The 12,360-nt window shown below is 35.4% G+C and overlaps 1 protein-coding gene across 3 annotated transcripts in view; it reads left to right on the forward strand.

Annotated features, from left to right (window-relative positions):
- PBX3 (PBX homeobox 3) overlaps window positions 1-12,360 on the forward strand; it is a 204,842-nt gene that overhangs the window by 14,454 nt on the left and 178,028 nt on the right. The window lies entirely within an intron of this gene.

Consider the following 12,360-nt stretch of genomic DNA (forward strand, 5'->3'; position numbering starts at 1 on the left):
TTAAATATTGGTTAACTTTTTAGAGTGATCTATCGAATTTGAAAATATTGTATTTTGAATAAGAGTAAAACATCATTCCAAATCATTACATTTACTGATTAAATGCTCACTGATTTTTATCCATCACTGTATTCAACAATTCGAGCAAGAGTTTCCTGCAGTAATGCATCAGTGGATAATATTTGGAACAGAGTAACCATTTTAATGAGGTTCATCGAGAGAGATTCAGCAGGGAGCATTTCAGGTGTATTATGGCTTTTGTCTTGTCATGATGCACATCCCTATAACATTAGAGAAAAAGCTACAAAGCCCCACTCATCTCAGTTAAAAAAATATGAAAAGCCAAAACAATAACCAAAAACCACCTTTCAAGTACAGTCTCAGCAGAAGGATGATAAGTATAGGCAGCACTGCATGTTTTTAGGAAACTTGATAAGTAAATACCGTTTCTGTAGGTTAAATTTCCATCACATTTTTAACTGTCCCAGTATTGATCACCCTATAGAGGAATGAGACTGAAGTCTGGTAGTTATTAGTATAAAGAGGGTCAGCTGCAGAGACTGGTACCGAGCAGAGGCTCTCATGGTAATGATGCTGCTATTTATAGATCCCCATTTCATTAGTTGTAGAGTTTCAAGGAAGAGATTTTCTCTAGGGGAAATGGATACTTGAAGTTCATTTTCTTCCTCACGTTAAGGCAGAAACGTGAACAACCTTCAGTATAGGACATACGATTACAGTATTTTTGCAGGAGCAGTTTATTCCCTAAAAATATTTGCAACAGTAAATGTTGTAAATTTAAAACATAATGTAGAAATTCAGAAGTGCTAGTTGCCATTCTGGCTGAGCGCTACTTTATGCACATTGTTTTATTACCCTTGTCATTTTTTCTTGTAAAAATTATTAAATTTTCAGAAACTGTGCAAAGCTGAGTACAACCATAACTGTATTCCCTTTCTTTAGAGTGCTGTAAGGCCTGTGAAGGAGTTAATTGATTGCAAGATGTGCAGTTTCCAAAAATACAGTTCACCCACAATGTGTATCTGTATATATTTGTAATATAGGTAATTGTGCTTTCCTTCTCGAATTCTTGACATTTGAGTTATTTTTTTCCCTTTAAGAGAATATTTACTTAGTTAGTATTCACTTAATTAGAACTGACTGTTTAATGTTTTCTGGGAGGGTATTTATGGTATTTTCTTTGCTATATTTGCATTCCAGAAATTAAGTCCCCCTGCCATTATTCGGCGAGCCTTTCATACATTAGAATGATGAATTGAAAGCAGAAATGGGAAAAAGACTGCAATGCAATGAAAATTTAATCAGCGTCTTCTGCTGCTTTAATAAGGCAAATAATTCTTATTGGCCGCTGTGTTAAGGTTTCTAATATTTAATTCATAACAAACCTTGCATTATTCTGCAGTAGCATCGACAGCTCCACTTTGCTGCCTGCCAACAGGCAACCATAAAAACTTAAAAGCAGATGTAAATGTCTAAAACAAGGAGAATGATTAGATCTAAAGCGGTCAAAAAAATCAACAATATTGTGAAAGAGTTTGATGGATCTCTATATTTAGTGATGCAAAAATGATATTAATTAAACTACTTGAACAGATTTTTTTTTGGACTTAAAGGTAACGTTTTACAAAGCATGGCCTTTAGTGCCTGACCACAGACTCCAAAAGAAAGCAAATGTCACTACAGAGTTGATAATAAGCTTTAAACTGGACGCAAACTCAGCCATTAATGCTGGAAGTATCTGGTTTATATTCCTGTGTATATGAATTCTCTCTGCAAATGCAGTGCTAAAATTGAGCTAATGAAATAAAATGTTTTATCTTCAGTTAACCCATTTTGAGAAAAGCAGTAGGTTTCACAGTCTCTCTAATTTCTTTTTGAAATGCCTTTAAAAAAAATTTGTCATGGGATTAAAGGGAATATAGGCTTTTATTTCCTAACCCGAATTTAACTATTCTGTAAATAATAGCATTCATCTTTCTAGATTACAATCTAGATGATACCATCTAGTCTTTTGTGTTTAGGTTATGTTGGGCACTAAGTTTGAACCTGAAGAAATGAACAAAAAGATATTGTTACCGATTACATGTAAACAGCCTGAATCATTCAAAAGGATGTGGAGAAGAGTATTTCTGTAGTGTGAAGCCAGAGAAAATGGCAACCTGCCAAAGCTAGGTGCAAGCTCTTGTTACATGGAAGGGTTGGGCCTGTTCTCATTTCTTCTTGAAATGGCTTAATTGGTGTCAGCACCCCAGGGATAAAGGCCTCTAACACTGAAATCCACACGATTCACCCTGTCTCTGCTCAGTGTAGGGAAACTGGTAACAACTGGTGGTGAATGAGGAGTGAACGGTGCTGTAACAATACTCGATGATGTTTGGGATGACAGAAATTAATACGCACTTGCTTGAAGAAAGCAATGATTAATGGCAGTGAGCACGGGAACGCTGTCCCTCCTTTTACTCCACTTTGATGGGGATTGAAAAGCAAAAGGCTGTTTTCATTCTCTGTAGAAAGCAGAGGTCACACAGAGTACATTATAGCAATTTTTCCTCTCTGTTTTTTTATTTCATAAATATTATGATAAGCATAGATTAGATAGATTTTTTTATGAAAGCTTAAAAGGATATTTTATGTCACTTAAACATTGTTGTTTATGCATAAAGAAATCACACATTCTTCTCTTTACTTGTTAGATCATTTCCCTTCATGTCAGAATAATTAGTGTAATTAGGAATTAAAAAAGCTCACAAACATGCAGTTGTATTAATGCTGCTTACCATTTTGTAACAGGAATCAAAAGGGCTTGGTTTTCTAAAGACAGTTAGGACAGGATGGGGACAGGAATGTTGTAGGGGCTTTCACCTTTTTTCTGCCCCTCCCCCTGGTGTTTCTCACTGAATGTTTGACGTAAATATATTTTGCAAGGTACTTGCACTTGTCAGCAGCTTTCTTAGCCATTTGATAAAGATTCTTTATTCTATAAGAAAGCCTGAAATAACAGAACTGTACTTTGGATAATGAATTCTTCATCTGTGGAGAACTTTAAAACAAAGTACAGTGTTGGCATTTTTTTCTTTTGAGTGAGAAGGCTGATATATCTTTTGGATCCGACAGGAAGACATAAATTAATAGAGTTCTGGAGTTCAGTTTCTCATTAATAATCCATTTTGTCATGGTTCTTGGCATTGTCAGCCTAGTAGCTGGTTCATATTTTGCTAAAGGATAAAAGCAGATTATGTCTTAAGGCACAAAGCGAGAATAAAGAGTTTATCGCCTTTTGGGGGAAACTACATGCTATAAGAAAAATATTGTTTTGCAAAAAGTTTCAAATTTTAGTTAGAAATACACTGTACATTTTTCACAGGTAAAGCTTTTAAGATCTGAAATGGTTCTTGGAACCTTAGGATATTAGAGTTTTGGATCGTTGCTTAGAGTTGCCTTTGCTGATTATTTGCAAAGGGTTGTTTTTTGGGGACAGTTATGGTAGACTTACGCCTGTTTTTATATTTTGTTTTTAGAACTCTATACGTTAGGATATAATTATAGTTCAAAAAGAAATTCAGAAAAGTCACTATTCCTCTCTTTGCACTGGTAGATTTCTAGATTTTCTCTTACCCTTGCATTGTTTCCTAGACTTGGGATCCCTGAAAGCTACTGTGAAGCTGTGGGGTTTTTAACCATCTAAAAAATCCAGTCAATAAAATAAAACAGACTTATGTCTAATTTGATAATCTTATAATTATCTTTTTTTTATGGAGGCTCCAGAAACAGATTATTTATAGACATTGAACCCGGTCACAGGTTCTCATAAACGGTGTCATTTAAAGTTGCTTGTATTTTAGAAGAGATTAGTTCTTGTAAAAATTGAAATACCACACCATACCTGATATTTAATAGTATGGTCACTGGTGAACTGAGATCCCACGTTATTCAAGGACAGGAAAGGAATTGAAGGGACATGCGTACAGATAATACCAGGCTTTTTCTTGCATTTAGGAATTTTTATTTTTAGTGTGTTATTTTTATTGCAAGTCTTTTACAGGCAGATTCTTAGAAACAGACAACTGAAAAATATGAAAAATTAGTCTTTAAAACTTGGGACTTGTGCTGCCTTTCCCAATCATCCTTACTTTTTTTTGTTTGTTCATTTTTAAACTTCCAAGTAATATATGGATATGATAGTCATAAATCTAGAGTTGATTATTGAGATAACAAGCTATGAGAAAAAGAGAAGGGTCTATCTGGCTTAAAAGATGAAAGAAAGAGTATTGGATTATGACCTAATGGAGAAAATAATGGGAGATTTTACTTATCTCCACTTAGAAGGACATATTCTTAGAATATATAATGCATATAATATATAATATATAATTCGAAAATCTTGATGTTTTCTGGGTCTTTAAAGTTCAGCATTGAATAAAATTGGGCTAAGTTAACACTGAGAGTGGTATGCTACAAAGGTGCATTTAGGATGGAAGAACTCTATTTTTCTTTTAGTTTCCCTTCTCTAGGAGAATGTAAGCACCTAGAGGACAAGGACTTTCTGTCTGTCTGTCAATCTATCTTTTTTTTATGGCACACACAACATACTCAGTAACTTATTAATAAGTAAATAAGTAAATGCCTTCTTCACATATTATCTAATGTGTATCTGCGGAATATATTAAATGTGATATTACTCCTTCTAGTGCTTTGTAAAGAAATTTGTTTTAACCATAACAATTATATACAATGTAAGTAAACTGCCATAGCTACTTACCTGGATCCTAAGTAATTTATGTGAAAACGATATGTAAAAGTAATTTATATGTATTATTTCTCCCATTACTATCATTAATGATAATATTTATGCTAAAAAGAGAAAAATCTGTGTTGAAGCTCCTGTTAACGTGCTTAGAGTTGAATATTCACCTTTAAGCTTTTACTTTAAAACTAGATAGAATAATCAGTAACCTATTTCATAGCTATGAAATATTTGTGTTTCCAAATAGTAGTTTTGAATTATGATGATTTAAGACTGGTTTCTCTATAGAGTTGGGAAGGACATTTGTTTTACTACATTATACTGAAATCTTAAAGAGTAGATTTTGACAAGAGACATTTTGCTGACACAGAATATTTTGTTCATTTTGACTCTCAAATAAGTTCTTCTGTCATAATGATTGATTTATATTCATTTTAGAATGTACAGTTTCATAACTGAGTTTTCTGTCTGTAAGGTACAAAAATCCCTGTTTAAGTTAAGGATAAATTAAATAATTGTCATCACAGGTGACAGATTGGTCACATGTATTTGACTAGTACAAGGATTAACCTAAGTTTAGTTAAATTAAAAAGTACTATGATTCTGAATTATTGAAATGAATGCTAGTTTTAAATTTAGCATGATGAAGAACACAGAATATAGTAGGTTATCATCCACTTAACTGCTGTAGTTTTTTAGACTAGTTTTAATTATGTAACTTATGTGTACTCCAGTCATTGTTGAACTATTTACTTTGTATTTTGAACTAGCCACTGATTTGTTGCTGCTTATCGGGTGGAAAAACCTGGAAAATCATATTTTGTATTTACTTGCTTTGTTGACTGTAGCTCATAGAGTAGTTTGAGACAGTTAAAAATCAAAACCCTAAATATTTGTAATGAGAAGCCATTGGAAGTAATTTTGTCATGGATTTTCTGAATTGTACAATTAAAAGACTGTTTCAAGAGCCTAGTGACTTTGCTGAGTGCTAAGTGCTGAGTTAGGTAAGTGCTGTGGCTGAGGTATATGTCTAAATCTTATTTGCTGGGAATAAACTAATTCCAAATATTTTGCTTCTGGAAAATCAAGATATGGAAAGCTAACAACTGTTTGATGAATATTTTATTCCTATTTTGTCCTTGTTCTTAAAAAGTCATGTATTTCAAGTATCTGTAATTTCTTCTATCTAATAGTTAGTATGTCTGTTCATAACCACCTTTCACAAGTATCTACACTTGTGGTATTCCAGAGAGCTGTTGAGCAGGGAGTTCCTAATCTTTTTTGGTTATAGTTCCCTTTGTGAATGCAGTGAAAGCAATGGATCCACTGCCCACTTCTTAGAGAAATCCATGTACTCATAGGAGTTTGAGTACAATTGCAGGGAGTTTATAGACACCTTGAAAATCACTCATGGATCCCTCATGGAGACCATGGCCCTCAGTTTAAGAACCGCTTTTGTAGATGTAGACTTTTTTTCTTTAAAATCATATTTTGTCCCAATTTGTAACTGCAGTCCACTTTCTTCTTGGAAGCCTAATGGATTTACTTTCTTATCAGTGGTTCTGCAAACACTCAGAGCATCAATGATTTCTGAGCTCTAGTGAATATTTGGCTGTATTGAGGGATGAGGATCAGGAAAATGGAATAAAACAATTGCATGAAAGAGAAGAGCAAGCTAGCAATGATAGTCACGTGCTGGGAGACCTGGGAAAAAAGGACAGAGTTAGAAGAGGGAAATGTGAAATTTGGGACATGACTTGTTGAAGGACTTATTTGGCAATTAGCATATGTTGACTTATAAAAAACTTTAAAAGTATTGGTTTACCATCTAGGTAGTATAAGCTCCTTGCAGGGGAGGGAATTTGTCTTATTGGCAACTTTTTTGCTCCCTGGTGCTTTATAGGGGTTCAAGTTTTGCTACATCATAGAATTCCTCTAAAATACATGCAGTCCTCTGTATAGAAATTAAGTAGATGATTTCTTCAGTAGGAAACTGCATTTAATTTGTTAAGTTTTCCCCATGAAGACTTGAGGAAAATATCTGTGGCAGTGATTCTCAGACTTTTGGATCTCAGGACCCTCTTACACTCTTGAAAGAATTTTTGTTTATGTGAGTTTAATATCTATCAATATATATTGTATTAGAAATGGAAACAAATTTTAAAAGTATTAAATTAATTTACCAATTATAAACTTGTTACATGTTAACATAAACAGCATTATTATATTTATCAACTTTTTGCATGTTATCCTAAACAGCATTTTCCAAAACAAAACAAAATGGTGAGAAGAATGGCATTATTTTACATTTTTTCAAATTTCTTTAATGTCATGCTTAATAGAATACTACTGTACTGGATTCTCATATCTGTTTCTGATTCAGTCTATTGTCATATGGTTGATGTATATGAAGAAATATCTGACCATACACAGATATATAATTGGAAAAAGGAAGAGTATTTTTTTTTTTTTGAGGAAGATTAGCCCTGAGCTAACATCTGCTGCCAATCCTCCTCTTTTTGCTGTGGAAGACTGGCCCTGAGCTAACATCCGTGCCCATCTTCCTCTACTTTATATGTGGCACCCCTGCCACAGCATGGCTTGATAAGTGGTGACACATCCGCACCCGGGATCCGAACCCACGAACCCGGGGCAGTCGAAGTGGAACGTGTGAATTTAACCACTGCACCACTGGGCTGGCCCCAGGGAAGAGTATTTTAATAGCCTTTTCAGATCATTGTGGATGTTCTTTTTTGATACTCTATCAAAACTTGACAAGTGGTAGTTTCTTAAATGTTAGTTCAAATGTAGAACCTGAAACTATATCAATACACTTTTCTACTCTGTTTCATTAAAATCTGTCAGTCTAGTTTGCACTTTGAATGGCTCTCCTACCTGTGCATGATTTTGTAACATCCTGTCTTGGTCATTTGGAAAATACTGGTTTGCTGAGTTATGCATATATTCCATTTAAATGTTAACACGTTTTATTATACAAGATAAAAATTGTGTTTGTTAATGTTACCACCAAACTCATCAGAAAAGTTTTCAAGTACTGGGAAGCTGTCACACTCACAGTGGTGGACACAATGTTTCAAAATTCTAATTATTTCGCGAAAGCTCTAATTTTATCATTGGCACCAAACTGTAGTTCTTTTCCTTAAAGTAACAGGGTTACTTAGTTCATTTTCCAAAAAACGTCTGCCAAGTGTCTAAGTTGAAATAGCTGTAGTTTGTCAGTCAATTTTTTTGAGCAGTTAGTTCAGCTTGCAACTCAGTTGCACAAGTGCTTTTCCTCAAGCTTAGTATGCAGCAGAAGTGCTTTGTGTATAATTCCTGTTTTATCACACAGAATATTAAAAAGACATGTACTCAAGGTGTAATGAAATTAATAATTTTTACTGTTTCATCAAGGACATTCTGAAGTGACACTCGCGTTTTTTTCACGGCAGTGCCAGTGGTCAAGAATACAGTGCCTGCTGGTGCAGTGTGGTGCCACGGCCATGCGTCGTGCTAAAGCACCCGCAGTTTTACCCACCTTTGCTTGTGCATCACTGCTGCAAATATCAGTATAATGAAAAAGCACAATAACCTCTTAGTATTGTGAAAATAATTTTAACTTCTGGACCCCTGGAAGGGTCTAGGGGTCCATGGGCCACCTTTTGAGAACTGCAAGTCTGTGGAAAGCAAACTACGGATAAAATGTAACTTGCTCCAAGTCCATTGTTTGGTCTTCATCTGGAATATCTGTATAGAAAGATTACCTGAAAAGAAACAGGTTTTTAGTATGCTACTCCTGCAGGCAAAGAATACATCCTTAAGTCATTATTGTGGTCCTCTGGGAGAATTTATTAAGTGCCTCTACAAGTATGATGTTCTGCTGAATATTCTGCAAAGTCAAGACAGCTTTTGCCTGTAGAAAGTGGACCCCATAATCAGTCTTGACTGCACACATAAAAGCGTAAAGGACAGATTAACAGATGATATTGGGTGAGTCACACTTTCCTACACAGATCTAGCATAAGCTTCCTGGGGTTCCTGAGCAAGTCACAGAGTGATTATTTACAAAATAAGAGAGTTGGACTAGGTGATTTCTAAGGTCTCATTCAGCTTTAATATTTAACTAAATGTGTTTTTAAAAGCAGAATTGACTCGTAATCAAATTGGTATAATTTGTGCTTATGGTCATTACATAGGTTAAGCATTAATGTTGTTTTTACAGTATTGAGAGATGGAATGTATAGAGGAGGAAATGGGGGGGACTTATTAGTGGAGGTTTCTACAAGCAAGTGGGTTTTAAGTAGCAAGGAGGAAGAAATTTGAATGGTAGGGAGATGCACATTGCAAGATATTTAACATATCTCTGAGGAGTGTTTACGTTCTTTGCTAGAATAGCAGAGAAGGAGAATATGAGTTCAGAAATAACACTAAGGCCTGTAAATTGGGGAAGCTGCTAGTGGTATGCCCTCATATTGCCAGATATAGTATGAACTATTGAAAAATCTCCAAAGTAAAAAGTGGATCAGAACATAAATAATGTTGATTCTGAGGTTCTCTTAGCTCTGTTAATTACCTTTTGACCAGAGAGCTGTAATGTTTTGTTTTTGAAGGAGAAAACAGTATTTAGGCTCTTAAAAATAGTTATTTTTGCTTTTCAGTGAAAAAAGTTTTATATTACCTTAAGGTATTTTTCTTTTCCTAAAGATTTTATTTTTCTTTTTTCTCCCCAAGCCCCCCCGGTACATAATTGTGTATTTTTAGTTGTGGGTCCTTCTAGTTGTGGCACGTAGGATGCCGCCTCAGCATGGCCTGATGAGTGGTGCCATGTCCACACCCAGGATTGGAACTGGTGAAACCCTGGGCCGCCGAAGCGGAGTGCGAGAACTCAACCACTGGCCACAGGGCTGGCCCCGCCTTAAGGTATTTTATGATCTTCCTTCTGACAGTCTGTAAGGAAGGAATACTATTCAGTAAGGAAAAAATGTCCCCCAAACTCAGGCTTGCATTCAGTCCAGCACAGTGTCAAAGTCCTTTTTGTAAAGAAATGCTTGCTAGAGGGACTCAGTGAATTCTGCGAAGGTGCTGTTTAGATCCTTAAAAAGGAGAGGGGGCTTCTGTAAAGCAATTTTTTCTTCAGGCAAATCAAATTTGGAAGGTAGAAAAGCTGCTATTGTGGCAATATTTAAGGAAAAAAGACTCCAGAGACTACGTATTTTGGAAATATTTGACAACATTAGCAACATCAACTACTGACAAAAAAAGAACCACCTCTTTGGCAAATTTTTCACGGTTGTGCCAAGAAAAGCAGCTTCATTGGAACATTTTCATAAACTATCATCAGTTATGCAGCAGCGGCTTCACAAATCAGAAATGATATCTTCAGGCGCTGCTGTCAAGTGTTATTCAAATAATACCAGCCTCACATTTGAATAACAGCAGACATTTTGAATTAATTAATCAGATGAGATAGTCTAGGCCTTTTCTCATTAGTCTCTGGGTCAGGCTTGGGAAGATATATGCGTTGGTGATGATATACTTGTCTTTAATCGTGATTTATGAAGATTTAGGATTGTGTGTGATTTGTCAAAGGTTCTGGGAAAAGGCTGGTGCATATTTCATTACCTAATCTGAGATTGATTTTATGATGCTAAGAGATATCACACTATTGTTCAAATGTGTGGGAAGTACAGGTAGACACAGCATCTCAGGCTTTTTACTGGCTTATCTTTGCAACTGTCAAACAATGCTGTAAACTTTAACTGCTTGTAGTTAACAATTCCTGCTTTAATTATGGGCAGATTTTTCATTCTGTCCAGAGGGAGAAGTTTCAATGGTTATTTAGCTAAAATGCATAGCAGACTTTATAACTATGACCTGGTATGAATCATGGACAAAGTTGGTAAATTTCATGGGTTGGTCATGGTGAAAATATAAAATTTCATGGCTTGTCAAAGATTAATAGAAAAATCCCATTAAAATGGTGCAAATAAGGAAAGAACAACAAGTAAGGTTACTCTCCTTACATGTTACCTTCCCTCTCAGGACTAATGTTAGCAAAATTGGGGTATAAAATCATATTTTTCTCAGTTATTCAAGCAATACTTAATGACCCACTATTAAATGAAATAATTTATGTGAAAATATCTAGTACAGTGCCTGGTACCTATAGATACTGAATATTTGCTCATTTTCTTTTCTCCTTTTCTACCTAGTTTTTTTCTTTTCCATTTAATGTTTAAACCTTTGTTAGTATTGTTTAGCCTTTACCTTCATAACAACTTGAATTTTTAATCCTGCTTGGTCTTAATTCCTTGGAGAATGTTTTATTTGGCAAGAGGAGTGCAAGTGTGGGAGGCTCTCATCCTAGCAGACTGGATAAACAGGGGGGACCTAGTGTCATACTGAGTTCATGTTGTGTCTGCTTGTACAATGTGTTTATGGTGGCTGGGGGAAGGATAGACACACAAGAAATCAAATAGTAACCTCTAAGTACATATGAGGCATGTACTACCTAATTCAAAGTGCATCTTTCTGTATCATCTGCCTCTTTGGGGCAGTTACTTGTTTGTGATAAGTAATGTGTGTTTTTCATTCTACTCTCCAGCAAACTAAATGCCTCTTACATGAAGAATTAATGAGTAGTAAGATGATTTTTAACCTTGTCGTACAAAATAAAAAATTTACTTTTCTTTCCCATTTTAGACAGATGATTGACAGGTGTTGAAATGATTGTACTATTAATAATTATTAGTTCTTTTTCATTTCTGTGTTTTAGGAATGGGTTAGTACTCCTAAAGCAACATTTGGCCCATCTTAACACAATTAGAGGCAGACAGTTCTAATTGATGCTCACTTTGGGCAAGGTAGTTTATAGATACCATCACGTCAATAATGGACTGCGTATGTGACAGTGGTCCCATAAGATTAGTACCATATAGGTGTGTAGTAGGCTATACCATCTAGGTTTGTGTAAGTGCACTCTGATGTTGCACAGCGACGAAGTCGCCTAATGACACATTTCTCAGAAGTATCCTTGTCATTAAGTGAGGCATGACTGTAATAAGCTGTGTTGATACTTGGAGAGAGACAATATTTAAGAGTAGTTTGGGAGGCAGCTTGATGCTGTAGAACAGTATTGGTTTTGGAATCTAGCAGATCTGAGTCCTACTTCTGGAACTGCTACTTAATTGATTTGTAACCTCGGCAAGTAATCTAATTCTTCCTGGGCCTTAGTGATCTTTTCCCTAGCCACTAATACCTACCTTTCAAGTTTGCTGTGGGAATTAGAGGTGAATGTGTATACAGTACCTGATGTGGTGTCTGTAATATCATAGGTGCTTAACAAATTGAACCTGTTGCTGTTACTTAATTTGTTCATTTATTTCTCCAAGAAACATGTATGGAGGACTCACTATATGTCAGTAACACAAGTAAGGCATCAGAGATACAAAGCAAATGCTTTCTGGTGAGAAACAGAGTGATATATGTGGATAAATAAATACAAGCTGAATTGTCAAGTAAGAAGAGGCAGGAGATGAGACGGTCAGGGATCACATCGATGAGGCTTTAATTCTGTGTGGAGGAGTAGGGTCTTT

This window comes from Equus przewalskii, chromosome 26 (assembly GCF_037783145.1).
Source record: "Equus przewalskii isolate Varuska chromosome 26, EquPr2, whole genome shotgun sequence".
Lineage (NCBI taxonomy): Eukaryota > Metazoa > Chordata > Mammalia > Perissodactyla > Equidae > Equus > Equus przewalskii.